This window comes from Rhamphochromis sp. 'chilingali', assembly GCF_963969265.1.
Source record: "Rhamphochromis sp. 'chilingali' genome assembly, chromosome: 22".
Classification (NCBI taxonomy): Eukaryota; Metazoa; Chordata; class Actinopteri; order Cichliformes; family Cichlidae; genus Rhamphochromis; species Rhamphochromis sp. 'chilingali'.
Genome location: NC_137950.1, coordinates 23,326,340 through 23,341,833, shown reverse-complemented (window position 1 = coordinate 23,341,833; position 15,494 = coordinate 23,326,340). Strand labels below are relative to the sequence as shown.

The following is a 15,494-nucleotide window of genomic DNA, read 5'->3' as shown; positions in this document are numbered from 1 at the left end:
ACCTGAGTAACTACAGTTGAGTAACCACTAACTAGAGTTAATAGCTAAGAAAAAGGAAGCACATTCACTACAAACAAGTTACGCTATTGCTGTCAGTGAAATACTGTTTCACTTAAGCCTATCAGCTAGCACTGGCCCACAATATGCAATGCTGAAAGGGTTATTCTTGTCAGGGCTCGTGTGCGGAGGCGAGGAAGGGATGACCCACATGCAGGACTCGTGGTGCAGAACGAGGTTTATTGAATATGTAGACAACAGATGATAGGATGGATGGCTGGCTGGCTGGACTTAGCGGACTGGTAGACTGGCTGGCTAACTGACTGACTGGACGGAACACACGACAGAAACAACATCATCACTGACCCGACACTGAATGGGTAGAACAGAGGGCTTAAATACACAGACTGGTGATAATGATGATAATGAGGGACCGGTGAGTACACAGCTGAACATAATGAACTAATGATAATGGGAAGAGGATTGAACATAATACACACAGACCAAGGCTAACACAATAAAACAGGAAGTGGAACAGGCAGTAGATAAACAGTGAGTGTGAACTGAAAACACTGGGTCACCGACCCAGGAACCCTGACAATTCTTTCTTCATTTACATCTTTAACATCACAGGTATTTTCTTCTTCTCCTTAAGTTAGCTATAGCATTTTAGAGTCCCGTAAATGGTTGGTTTTAGAAGTGTGAGGCATTCCAAGACAATATGAGTACTTGTGCCAAGGAATAACTGTCATGCTGTATCAGGGGACTCTAGTGGATGCATGGGTTTGTGATCTGATGAGATGGACTGCTTGTCATGTTTCTGCCAGATATTGAAAGAAATTGCCTGCTTGGGTAATAGAGCAACTGAACAGACAGAAGAGAAATAAAAAAAAAATGATGAAGTGAAACGCAAATGCCTCATCACGTCTTACTGCCACACACAGTCCTGATTATATCCAGCTGCATAGGAACACGTAGTTTACCAAGGCTTAGACTTTTAGAGGACACAAACTAAAAGTTTCAATCGAAGAGGGCTTTTGAAGGATTTAACAAGACTCTACATTCGCTTTTATGATGCAAATCAAAATCCTAACAATGATCATAAATGCTCCATAAAGAGTTAAGTTGACAAAGAAGTTTGTGTCTAATCACTTTTTATCTTGTTACTATATGCAATTCTATTATATCATTGTAGTAGTGGTTCAGTAGCCTAACATACTATCAGATCTTTATTATTTGATGGTTTCATGTTATTACTTAATTAATACTGTTTACTTTCCAAATGTTGTCGTTGTATATGCTTTTCATTTAATAAGCGTATTTTTTATTTCAATCTTGTTACCTTGTATTGTCTGTTTTTTTACATAAGCAGTTAAATAGTGAAATGTGCATAATATTGATCTGTACATGAGAGATAAAATTATTGATGCACTTCCAAAAAAGAAGTGCCTGAAAATACTTCCCTTTTTTCTTTCATCATTTATTGATGAAAGTGGAGAATATAAAAATATAAAATTCCTTCTTGTCACCCATAACCCCCTGAGACACACATAATTATATCACTTCAGAGCACACAGGCCAAATACAAAGATAAAATAAGTCTATATACTTAGATAAATAAGCATGCAAGCTAAAATTATTCATGTTTTCTCGAGAGAAAATGAGTGATTTACTGTGCTTTTTGCGTTGATGCATTTACAGATGATGAATAGTTTAGTAAGTAATTCAGTCTCCTAATGAAATGCAGCTATTTGAGTATATTCAAATTGTTTTTTGTTTAATTGTTTCCTGAAATTGTTCTTCTCGGTTCATCATTGATCATCATGTAATGAACTGTGCAGTCTAGTCAAGTCACTCTGTCTAATTATTTATTAAAATTTGATGGAATTTTCACAACATCCCTAAGCAGCATATGCTGCCACGGAGACGAGAAGAAACATATTTGTTATTGGCGACTAAAATAAATTATGATTGTGAATGGATCTGAATAATGAACGTTTAATTTGCATAAGTACTTCAGAGACTTCAGTCATCTATCTAAAACGCAGTTTGTAAGTCACAATACATGGAACTCAATGATAATTGCGAGAACACATGTCAATAAACATATTTAAAAATTCACAATTCAACAGAGATAGACAAGTATTTGAATATATAGCAATGGTTTTACAACTCTTTACATTTATTAATACTGCCTGCACCTTTAAGACATTTTAAGTCCTCACATAGCTTGCTCTTTTTAAGTAAAACTATTCAGGCAGTGATCTTTGTCAAACCTGTTAAACCTGAAGACACACCCTTCTTGTTCATTTCACTGAGGTAGACAATAACACCAGCAACTCAGCTTTTCATAAGATGGTGTGAGTATCTGTAAGGGTGAAGGTGCCTATTATCAGCAGTCCTTTAAGGAAAGTCTACTCTACAAAGAGAGATTAGAACCGACAGCGAGGTGACTCTGAAAGCAAAGGGTAAGACCATTACTCTTTTTCTCTACTCTTAATGGCCTCCTCTCACTTCCTTTCCAAGTTGCTTTCATGGGTGAGGAGGGTGATGGAATTTCATTACTTATGACTGAAATCCAAAGGAGTTTTGAAAGCCGGGTGAGATGGAAAGGTGCATTCAAAATGCCAGTATACCCTCCAGATGCCAGCAATCTAATTTACTGTCAGTGTTAATAAATGGGTAGCCACTGGATGGCACAGATAAGTTGTTACTTCACCATCAGGGTTATCACTTAATATCTGATAATGTCTTTGGGGAGCAATTGTATCCGACAGTTGAAACAGGGGGCCTCAACTCCTGGCAGGAGAGATGATCATCAGTGTGGAAAGATTGTTAATCTGTCAAATCAATGTGACTTCGCTCAATAAAGTGTTCGTAAAGAGACTTAAGTTTAGACTGTAGTGTTAATGATTCACATTTGTGAAAAATGATCTCTCTTTAATGAAATGGGACACTTCTATGCATAATATGTTCAGCTCTCTGTTGTTTACTGACTAGACATATATCATTACACCGATTCAGGCAGTGTCCTGTCTGTAGACATTGATGTCACATTTACACTGAACCAAAATGTTTCTTTGTACGTTACTGGATTTTCTTTTAGAGCATATAATGTCTTGTGCAGTTCCAAGGAAGAAGCAATATTATCTGCATAATTGAAAGCATTCCTGCAAAACAATGTAAGACGCAGATGATAAAGAAATGAAACCCAGCACTGGGAAAGAAACACATTTGAGTCATGGCACACAGTGAAGCAGTGAAATCTTAACAAACACGACAAAGTGTAATAACAGCATTATGACGCTGGACGCTGGATGTTATTGTAAACAAAGCTCGTATTGTAAAGCCTGAGAGCGTGGGAGTCGCCACATAATGCGGCCCATATAATTCCCTGTGGAAATTCTGCTATAATGAAGCTACACACACGGCGTATTTACTTTCTGCCATTTCCTTCACAGATCTGAACCATCAGCTCTCAAGTCATTGGACTAAGCTCAACTTTTGTCAGAACAAACACTCACAATGGGAAGAGGTGAAAGTGAAGTGTGGGAGGAAAACCCTGACGATGTTAAGCAAACTCAACCCAAAAAACACACAACCACAAAGAGTAAAAGCACAGAGAAATCGGGGAGTAGCTGTCCCGCGTGCTGCTTGAAGACAAGGAACTGCCTGATGAGCCCAGAGTGTGGCAGGGCACTTCAGATCTCCAGTGTTGTTGCTATGTGTGGAAGGTGTCTCCGCATGTTTATTGTAAGTCCAAACTTCAGAAACAGCAAGCAGCTATGATACAGCGTATAACTGGTTGGGTGCGCTGATGCTTGAATGGGAAAATAATTTCCTGCTTAGATGAGTATAATAATTGCTAACACAAATATATAACCCTGACATTTAGAGGGTGAATACATTTCATTTGTCTTTTTCTGCACATTGCAATTGAAATACAAGCCAAGTGGAAAAAAATCCACAGAAAACAAAATGATTATTTATGGAAAATTGTCTTCTTTTTCCTAATTTTTCATTATTATTTTCTTTCTTTCTTTTTTTATTTTGAAATTGCAGAGATGAACCTTGGACGACACGACCAACCTGGAATATATTATTATTATTAAATCTCCTCCAGCACTTTGCATGAAAATCATGCCATTACTCAAAGAAGATAAAAATGAAGCAACATATGAGAAAACATGTAAATAAGACCAACACTAATTATTAGTAGTCAATCAGTGGAAACACTGAGGTAAAGTGAATGTTACCTTATTATAAAGTTAAACTTTTTTCTAAAAGGTTTAACACTGAAGCCTCTTGTAATAAAATCATGTTTGCTTAATCAGAATGCTACAGTATTTAGTCAAAGCAGTTGTTGTATATTTATTTTTGAAAAAATTTCATTAATGTAAAAAATAATTATAGTAAATAAACTTGCACATCTAAGTAGTATCTTATCTAGGTTTCTGCTGATGAAAAATGTTAACTAAAGCTTTTAGTAACATCCCTGTAATGACAGCACAAGTGTGTCACCTGTACCAGTGCTAATAATAAAAGCATTTAATTATTTAAATACTTTATACTGTCAACGCCCTCACTTGAAGCCTGTTGGGAAATAACCAGACTAAGGAGGTATCTTCACATATTAACAAAAGACAGCTATGCCATTACTCATGCTTGTGAGTCAGACCCTTTCATGGCGCATTATTGACGTCATGGAAAAGCCACTGAAGATTTTATGTCAATAACATTGGCAACTAGATGGTGGAGAGTTTTATAAATAGCATTTTTACAAAAGTATCACGAGCCAATTCCAGCACTTTTTGGGAAGGAAAAAAATCCAGGTTGCTGGTTGCACAAAACTAGCCTCTTCCTGGCCTCTTCCTTTTCAACAAGGTTTCAGGCTCACCTGATCACTGCAAGGTTTAGTTGACCTTGTTGTGAAAAACCTAGTGGGAGATTCTGTGACACGGTTAAAAATAAAAATTGGCCACCATTAAAAGAAAAAGAGAATGACCTTTCTTGTCAAATAGGGCAAGTGAAACACACACCCCCTTTGCTCTCTGTTGCTTTACTTTTGACTCAACTGCTCATGTACCTGTGTGTGCACGTTTGATAGGGTTAAATTGCTTGCTGTGGCTTACTTGGCTTGATGTAGCTGCAAAATGTTGGTTGCATCTACATGCAATGGGTTGTAGAAATATACAAAGCAGCTTAGCTACCTTGCAGGCTCATTGTTCTTACTGAAACAAGCTGTTCAGTCTAACTGCAAATATTTGGGGAATGTAGTTCTCCTCAATGTTGCCTTTTATAGATGGAACATCTTTCTTTTATTATTAGGCAAGCTAAAAAATCCTAATTTATCCTGGATTGTTGACAAAAGACTCCTCTTTGACGTAGGGCGAAAGAACATGTTGGTCCTATTATTGTTGGTTACAAAAAAGGCAGTTGTTTTGCACTCCCTTCCCCAGGAAAGCCAAATAAATTGAAATGGATTTGTTCGATATCCAAAAAAAATCACCTTCAATAAAGTTTGCCTAAATAGCTAGCTGATTTTCTGAGTCTAAAATGGCATACAGGTTGAGCTGTTGTGCTCACAACCAGACCACAGTAAGAAAATGCCGTCTTTCCAACAAATCCAAGAGTAGAAAATACTGTAAGGAACATTATTTGTTTGTTTAGCCAAATCCAATGAGACAGTGTTTACCTTTATACCCCTTTATCTACATTTTCATACCTCTTTATTTCAAACTTTGAGCCTCCACCATTGTAAAAGTATCTATTTGAAAAAAGTGCATTAAAAGTATGATAGATCTACTTTAAAGAGGATATGTGGCTACCCTACATATCAGCAATAGCAGAGGGTAAAAGATGTTAGAGCCTTATACTGAAATGCATGGTAGTGAGGAGGGTTGGTAATGGATATTGTTTTCTTTTTTTAAACTGAGAATACATTGTACAGTAAATGGAGTTTATTAATAATTTTCTCAGAACATAAAATAAAGTCATTCTCACACCCAAGTTGAAGGGAAGCGCTGGGGTGGAGATTTTGGTGCTTTTTGTATGTGGAGTTCTGCTGAGTCAGTTAATAAAGTTGGAGTGAGACACTGAGACCTCTTCTGTCGTCTTTACATACCTCCACAATAGCACTATTTCTGCTGCTAACCTACAATCATTGAGGAATGATCATTTTGTTTGACTCTTTTTTTTCCACAAATTACTATTATTCTCATACCACAAAATATTTGAAAAAACCCCAACAAAAATAAAAAAAATAAATAACACAAGTATTGTATCCAAAAAATGTACCAAATTTAATACAAAAATGAAAGTCAAGCTTACAGTCAGAAAAGTGAAGGCAGTCAAATTCAGTAAACTCAAAGGAGTCAACAGGCAGATGGTGCACCTGAAAACCGGCAGAAGATCTTCATGAACAAGAGCAAACAAGAAATGGAAAAACAAGTGGAGAACGCAAATTATCTGGCTGCATATCAAGACAGCAAGAGTTCAGCAACAGGCTAAGAGGTAGCAGCTGGGTAAGCACTTACTGTATCTAGTAGATCAGGTGGTTGGCAAATCACTCTATTTTTTGAGTACTGGACAAATGAGCAATGTGCAATCTGCTGTGACAGAAATGAGTATGCATTTTTATTAGTTTTTTAAAGTTTGATTGTGATTTAAGGGAGATGAAATGAGCCAGAAAAGGACACAATATGTGATGAAAGCAAAATTTACCTTTATTATCAGGTGTCATGACCAATAAGACAAACACAATCTGCTCCTGTCAATCATTTCAGTGACCATGTGAGCTGTATTTATTACTTGCAGCCCTGTAGGTCAGCTGCAGATTCCAAATGCATCACAGCTCAACGTGGCAAAGACCAAGGAACTGATCGTGGACTTCAGGAAGACCAGGAAACACTTGACCCCTGTTTCAATCCAGGGGGTCAGTGTTGACATTGTGGAGGACTATAAATACCTTGGAGTACACATTGACAATAAACTGGACTGGGCTAAAAACACCACAGCACTTTACAGGAAGGGCCAGAGTCGTCTCTATTTTTTGAGGCGACTGAGGTCCTTCAACATCTGCCAGAAAATGCTGAGGATTTTCTATGAGTCTGTGGTGGCCAGTGCGATCCTCTATGCTGTTGCATGCTGGGGGAGCAGGCTGAGGGTCGCAGATGCCAACAGACTTAATAAACTGATCCGTAAGGCCAGCAATGTTGTGGGGATGGAGCTGGACTCCCTCAAGGTGGTGTCGGAGAGGCGGATGCTGTCCAAGATAAAGACAATGTTGGATAACACCTCCCACCCACTCCATGACATGTTGGTCAGTCACAGGAGCTCGTTCAGTGAGAGACTGAGATTACTGAAAAGCACCACTGAACGACACAGGAAATCATTCCTGCCTGTGGCCATCTCCCTGTACAACGCATCCACTTAACACACTGTTTGCTGCTACAGCTACACATGTTTCTTTTCCAAATATTTATTTATAAGTGACTTATGTATGTTTGTATGTATATATATGTATATATTGTACTATTCTTAGTTAGCGTATTGTCTGTCTTGTCTTAATGTTGGTTTAAAATGGAGCACTGTAACAAAAAATAATTTCCCCCAGGGATCAATAAAGTATTCTGATTCTGATTCTGATTCTGATGTACATTATAGCAATGCTAATCAATAAAAAGGCAGAACATATTTTGTTATGCATGATAAAATATGTGTATGGATATTTATGTGTGTATGTGTATATATATATATAGCATTCTGCCCTTATTGGGAAGCTCTGCTTTTCCTTTCCAGTTGAAAGCTGAATTAGACTGAACTATATAGAGTAATAATGGATAAGCCACCAGGAAAGTAACTGTGAAAATATAAAAACAAAAAGATATTTTGTCATTATGTGTGTGACATTAGTGGGTGGTTTTCTAGACTATCACTGTCAGCGCTCCAAAGAGCTCATCCTTGTAGCAGTGTCATTTCAAACACCACAGCTGACTGAGCCTGACTATGAACTCCAGAACCCTGGATGAAGCCCACTAAGATCAGCTCATACTTCTTCAGTTATGCCTCACATGGAAGCTTGAATACTGACAATAAATCATCTTTCTTTCTGCTTTGTATGAAGTGTCAGTGAGTTCTTAATATCTTTTATGAACAGAAACACTACAGAGAACCCAAAACATTCATATTTGGCAACTTGCAACCAATTTAGGAAAAGGTCTTTGACCACCACTGACTGCTAGAAATAGTCTACAGATCCTCTACCCTCCTCTATTATCATTCTTTACTGTAGTTCTGTTGCCATTTCATCTTTTTACTCCTCAACAAACTCTTGCATCCTTCTTTTGCCGCATCTCGTCTGTGCCGAGTGCCACTGTGTCAGCGTAGGCATCACAATACAGGGGTGACATTTCAAGCCGACAGATTAGGGCCGCTCTCCAATTAATTTTGCTTTCCTTTGCCTGTTAAATACACAATCAAGCAAAGGCAAAATGTCAGTGAAACAAACGAGGTGCCGCCATGTGGCTGACAATTACCGCCAAGCACCTCAGAAATGCCAATATGTTAAAGTGGGAGCAGTGTGTGAGATGAATGGGGACAAACGGCAATCTTTGAGATGCCTTGTTGTTCCAACATCACTAAAACAGGCATGTCAGCGCTGCCAATGTTATCTGATCTAGTGACAGACAACATGTAGATGCAAAGGTCAAATGTTCCTCAAAGTTTTTATCCGATTATATGTTACATAGCCACTAATATCTTTATTAATCCAAATTATTTGTAGAATTAAATGAAGGACTGCTGGTTGAAGAGAGGGAACTCGATGCATGGCGATTCAGAAAACGAAAATAAAATAGCTGAATACCAAATTATTATTATTATCCAAATTATTATGAAAGTTATTAAAGCTTTAAATTGCATTTTTGTACAGTTTACTTTACTAACTGCTCAAACAGGATTATTATTATTAGTGGTAGTAGTAGTAGCTAGGCAACACAGTGCTATCGTACAATGGCACTCAGATGTTCCTTGCTAATCACGTTAGCTAGTAGTCAGTGATAATGGTTGTTTATTACTGCCTAACTCTTTCCTCTAATTCATCATTTTTGAAAGTGGCATGAACATAAAACTTGGGATTTAAAAGGCTTTCTAAGAGGATTTCATGCAGCCTAAGATACTTCTTCAGAAAACTGTCTGTACTTACCCTCTCAGATAGGTGTACAACTTAGAGACTGGAGTATTACTTGAATATTAGATTGACAGTTTATATTCTGAACAACAGCGTATAAACCCTACAGGACAATATTTTTTAATATAATACTGCCCAATATGTTTTGGTTAGACTTATTCCCTCAATACTGCAGGTCAAATACTCACCACTGTGTTACAGGCAAACACAGACATAGAAAACCTTACTGATATACACATGAGTAAGCCTTGCCAATTTGTTAAAAATAAATTCAGAATAGGTATAAAAAAGAGAAAAAAATACATTGTTTTTGGGAGCATAGCACTGTAATGTTGTCCACAGATGACCCTTTGTGGAGGAGAGTGGACTACGCTGAAGGAGAATCAAATCTACTACAATGAGAGCCAACCCACGTCGGGGCTGATCAGGATTTCAAGCTGTTCCTGTTGGATAGTGATTCATTATGAGCACACCAAGTCCATCTGTTGATTCTGCTCTAAGCCATGGATGTCTCTCTGTTACATATCTCATAGGGCTAAATGTGCCAAACCTGGGTGAAACGCACCCACCTGTCTCCTCCCACCCAAGAGAGGAATGGTGGAAAACCAGTCCTGTGTACTGCTAGAGGGCTACATTGTGTTTGTCAGGTTGAGGAAACAGAAATCCTCCTCGCTTTTCCAAGTTAGTTTAATCACCACCTTTTGCCAAAATGCACAGCAGGCCCAGCCTTTGATTGACTTGGCCCACAGTCAGCTAAATGCAATTTGTTGCATAAATGCTAAATCGATGGGTCCTTACACCAATAGAATGACACGGCAGTGTTACATGATAGTAGAGTCAAGGTTCTTCACAGCTTATGGTCATGGAGAGATGCCAAGATTCTAAAATGATTCCGAAATGCAAAATCTCTGAAATTCTTGCAAAAAAGCCCCCAAAACGCATCTATTTTATTTCTAGCTCACCTTGCAATTGAAAGCCTACATGAATATGTTTTCACAGACAAGAAATACCTGCTCACTTGGCACTTACTGACAAGGTCCATCTCTCACTGAATGAATACTGATTATATCATATTATAAAAGATCTTCTGATGATTAGACATCTCTCAGACCCACTGAGAGATGTCCGGTCACCTTATTCATCCACAGGGGAACAATTCATATATTCCCAGATACCTTGAACAATAAGACTCTGGGCATGTCTTTTTTTACCCTGAACTTTTTTTTCTCTTCCCCTTTTACTGACACCAAGAAGATGAAAGGGGGAAAAGTGATAAAAATGTTTGTGTGTGTGTGTGTGTGTGTGTGTTGCACTACTGTTTGTGTACGTTGTAGAAAGTGGGGGAGATGAGAGAGACCAGGACAGGGAAAGAGAATGAGACAGAGAAAGAGATGAGATTTGTGATCTCATCTGTTCACCCGGGGCCTCTCTCCAGAGCAGCCTTTTACTGTCGTCAATCATCTCCATGGAGACATCTTAAAAGTCTGATGGATGGGAGGCTTTGATGCATTTCAAACATGGCTGTGATACACGTTGGAGAGAATGTGGATGGAAGCCACTCACCTTGCGTTGGGCTTGATTACACCCCCAAGCAATAGAAAGAGTTGGGCCTCTAGTTAAAGTGCAGTAGTGTTACAGGTCACTGACAACAATAACAACTGCCAAGAATATACATGAGTGTTTTTTCCTTTTCTTATACCTGCAGTTCACATAAACAGGTAGAAATCTGCCAGCTTGGATAAAATAATGAGTACAGAGAGGAGAAATTCCTAGTGATTACACATAAATTACTGCATGTGTTGCTGGGTAGTCATCACATTACATGAAGTTTTCTTTAATAGAGTATTAGCATGGACTTTGACTTAGAAAGAAACAGTTTTAAATGTCACAGCCATGGTTCATGGTTATTCCACATAAACTATTTTTTTCAGATAATAAGACAGTCTTAAACATGTTATGTATATTGTTACCTTCAAACAAAGAGGATTGCTTGAGAAATACAGTGGAATTAATTATTATTTTAAAGGATTAGCCAATATTATGGTATTAGTATGAGCTTACTGGCACTGTCAAATTAAAATAAAAAATACTAAATGTTAAGATATTAATATTTTATTTCTGGCAGATACATACATAGATTAGTACCCCAGTACTCTCACATTCGGCTACATGAATGCCAATGTAATATTGCTCATGTATAACCACAGTGATTTTTAGTTGAAATTTCTTTGTAATTAAGTGGTAATATCTTGTTGTTGTTTATATAATTCCCTCATTGTTTCCATCTTAATTTCTTACTATTAGCACATTATTATTCAACTAATAGTAAAATGCTGCTGAAATCAATTAATATGCTTAGACCATACCACTTATCCAGAAAGCATGCACAGCTTCAGGGAAGTATGAGCATTAATATATTTAAATGGAAACCCTCGAAACAGAGATCTTTGCTGTATTTTTCTTTCTTTTTCTTTCTTTTTTTTTTTAAATACTTTTGCAATTTGGAACTTTTATGTCTTTATGCTAAGCTAAGCTGGGTTAATATTATTGGGATTTGTACAGCAGCATCAATTTTCTGCTCTAACTTTTGGGAATGTGCATATTTCCCATTATGTCTCTTTAATGGATTTAGACTGAGTACGAGTTAATTGTAAAGAATCAGTTAATGCAGTAAGGTCTGTAGGTGCAGGACAGATATGAATCTGTTATCCTTTAACGAGGCAGGAGTTTAAATGAGGTTAAATAATAATAAAGTTTAGGATTTCTCTATTTCATGTAGGTAACTGTGTGTACTGCCATATAAGCAATTGTTCATCTGCAGTTGGGTCTTTATTTTATTTCAAGAGTCAATTTAAACCATACAATTATGTCGATTTTTAATTATTATACTTGAGTAGGAAACAGAGCTGAAAGTCTAAAAAAAGTAAGTCTATATTACTGTTCTTGAGTGATAGACTTTAATGTAATATACTGCAGTGGGATATACACACCAACAAAATGGACATGTGATGAAAAATCTATATTCTATAGGAAACACAGATGGTTTTCTGCTTGGCAGATACTACTGGTAGATGCCCTTGTCTGTTTCTCAAGAACAAGGTCTCTGTGCCTTGCATTCTCCCTTCCAGCAAACAAAGAAAGCTGATGTAATCCTCAGCTTCCTTAAAGCCTGATAAGAGGGAGTCAGGGTCAGTAGGACAAAACAGAAGAAATACATTTGGTGTATCATTAGTGTCTCTCAGGCTCTGCGCAGGATTAGCTGGGCTGCTTTCATTGCAGTTTTACCGCCAAGACCAACTTAGTACTGAACTTTGTTCCTCACCCAAAGGATGTGGAAGTAGAATTCAATATGCTCTCACCTGTTTTTCTGAGATTTTGCAGGAAGTTCAAGTCTTTTGGCTTGCAGCCTTCACAGCACTTACTTTGTCAGCATAATTTACGGCCATTAGAACTGGTAACATAACAGTCCTTCCGAGTTTAACTCTAGAAAAAAAATGCTTTCACTTATACCTAAGGAGGAAAAAAGACAGCAATGACGTCCCAAAGAGCATTCGGGGCTGTAGCAATACACTGTAGACATTTTAAAGTGTAGGATAAAAAAAAAAAAAAAACAACTTACCTCCTTTCTTGTTTTCACTCTTTGTTCTCAAAAATAGATGGCTGTCATTGATGGTGGTAGATTGCTGCTTTTTCTGAGTCTGTCAGTCACAGAAAGAAAGTTTTAGTCAGCTCCAAAGATGACATTTTACACCTGTAACTTCAGGTATAAAACTGCATGATGATTCTTAAATGATATCTCTTTATCACCTATTCAGGTTGTAAATCGTGTTTTTAAAAAGTAACTAAGTAATTAATTACTTTTGAAAATAAGTAATCAGTAAAGTAACGGGATTACTTTTTGGGAAAAGTTACTTGAAAAAAGTAATCAGTAATTAATTACTGATTACTTTTTTCAAGTAACTTGACCAACACTGGTCGGTAGTGCTCAGAATTATTGGGTGCTTTTATTCGAAAACAGACGAACAGAGTATTTTACTCACTCTAGAGATTTAGCCTCTTTCGTTTTTTTAGTCTAAGTCAGGGGTCGGCAACCTGCGGCTCTTTAGTCCTTATAGTGCGGCTCCCCGTGGTTTGGGAAAATAAATTAGAAGTATTTAGCTGAAGTGTATTTTATTTATGTTAGTTCTTCTTTTTTTTAAACTTGTACTTCTAAATTGGAAGATTATTGTGATATTGAAATATAAAAATAAAATTAGATTATATTATTTTCTCATCGCTCAAAATAAGCGTCACACTCGCGGAAGCCCGTGTACCCGCCAAAACGCCGTGCATTTATCGAGACTTTCTTTTTTTTTTTTTTTTTTTTTTTTTTTAAATGACATCAGAAACAGCAGTATGCGACATTACGTGATGGCAGAGCTTCAGTTCATCCTTTGTCATTTTTTTTTTTTTTTTTTTTTTTTTTTTAATAAATAGGACAGGGGGAATGAATGAGAGAGAGAGGGGGAGAGAAAGAAAGAAAACCAAAGGGGAGAAGAGACGGTGAGAAGGGGGGGGAAGAGAGAGAGAAAAAAAAAAAACTCCTGGGTCACCTGTATGGAGAAAAAAAACAAAAAAAAAAACAAACAAACAAAAACAAACAGAGGAGACAGCAAACAACAAAGAGCAACATAATAATAGAGAAAACAAAGCACCATCACAATAAACTAGCTAGTCATAGATATCAGTATTTACTAAGTAATAAACGATATTGTGCAGCACGCAAGATAGACAGCGCACAGTGTGCTTTGAGGCAGCAGCCAAGAAAGCTTTAGTCCGCGTCTGTGAATACCCATGTGTGCATACCTGTGTGGATCAGCATGCTTGCATTCCAAAGGTTTCTCCATGTAATGATCTGCTAGGGAGTGTGGGGGGGGCCACAGCCCCGTCCTCCAGGGTGTGAAGCGGGTATGGAGGAGATCAAAACTCCAGACATCCAGAGGCCCCCAGAACACAAGAGACCATGGAAGACCAACAGAGGGGCAGCCGCGCCACTGTCCCAGTAAGAGCTGAGGAGAGTCCCAGATGAGGGCTCGCCCAGCAGCCGCGGAGCAGAAGTCAGGGGGAGTTGCAGTGACGCGCCCGTGAGCTCCGCCGGCCCCCAGCTGTGCCTGAGTGACCGAGCCCTAGGCCGAGAGGCCGGGGGCACCCCACCTCCAAAGGGGCCCGAGCGAGCCCCAGGCCCCAGGCCCCGACAAGCGGCCGCCAAGGAGTGAGCCGGTGTGCACCCGGACGCCCACCCCCAGACACAAAGAACCACCAACACACCGACACCTGAGGGAGTCCGCCACCGGCAGGGGAAGTGGTGGTGGGTGGAGATAGGCCTCCAAACCTTGGAGGGCCTGAGGTGTCCCCAGAGAGGTGGCGTCTGATACCCAACCTGACATATAGACACAGACATACAGGCACACACAGACACAAACATCCATTCCCACCCTCATGCTCTCATATGCACTCACTCCACACTCAACCAACGTGGAGACAGACATAAAGAGACGCTGTACACACAATCACACTCCCCAAGCGTACTCTACAAACCGGGTCTAGGTACCCTTGCCCCTGGAGGGGGGAATTGCACCCAGACCCAGGTGGTGTTACCCTTTTCCCTGCGGTGGGGAGAGGCAGACCACCCCGACTCCGCAGCAGCAGGGAGGCCCCACACCCCAGACCGCAGTCGGACGGCCAACTCCTCCTACTAGCCCTCCCGCTCCAGCAGGCCGCAGAGAATGGGGGTGGGAGAAGACTCCAAACCTCCCTCCACCCGCTCATTGTAGTGTTGATGCATATGTGTTCTAAGGTGCAATTTATCGAGACTTTCAACCCCAGGTAGGCCAATTATGGATCTTCGGATCCACATTATGTCAGCGGCTATTCTCCACTGTGAACTATGTTAAAAACAAACACCGCTCACGCCTCACAGATGACAGCTTATAGTCCTGCGTAAAGATGAAAGTGACTTTGTACAGCCCCGATTTGCAGACACTGTGCGCATATGGGATATGCGCAGCGGTTCAGGAACAGAAGTCCCATTGTAAACATATCACGGCAGACCCGACAATGTTTGCATGAACATGCTTTTCAGCATCTCTTTATTGACCACTTTTCACACACGGTTGCTGTACGCATAGCCGGCTGTAGCTTTTCAGCTCACAGCCGGACACACACCAACACAACAGCATAGATAGCACAGACGTTAAGGCGGCGAGGCATGATTGTGGGTGCCGCTCAGGTGTGTCCGACTCCCATACAGCGGCACTGCAGACCACGC

General features: G+C 39.2%; 1 long non-coding RNA gene across 1 annotated transcript; it reads left to right on the top strand.

Moving 5' to 3' along the window:
• The first annotated feature begins 2,307 nt into the window (after positions 1 to 2,307).
• LOC308390773 lies at positions 2,308 to 6,090 on the top strand. The gene is made up of 3 exons (XR_013970494.1): positions 2,308 to 2,465; positions 3,459 to 3,750; positions 4,060 to 6,090. It is a non-coding gene; the product is annotated as an uncharacterized lncRNA (long non-coding RNA).
• The last annotated feature ends 9,404 nt before the right edge of the window (positions 6,091 to 15,494 follow it).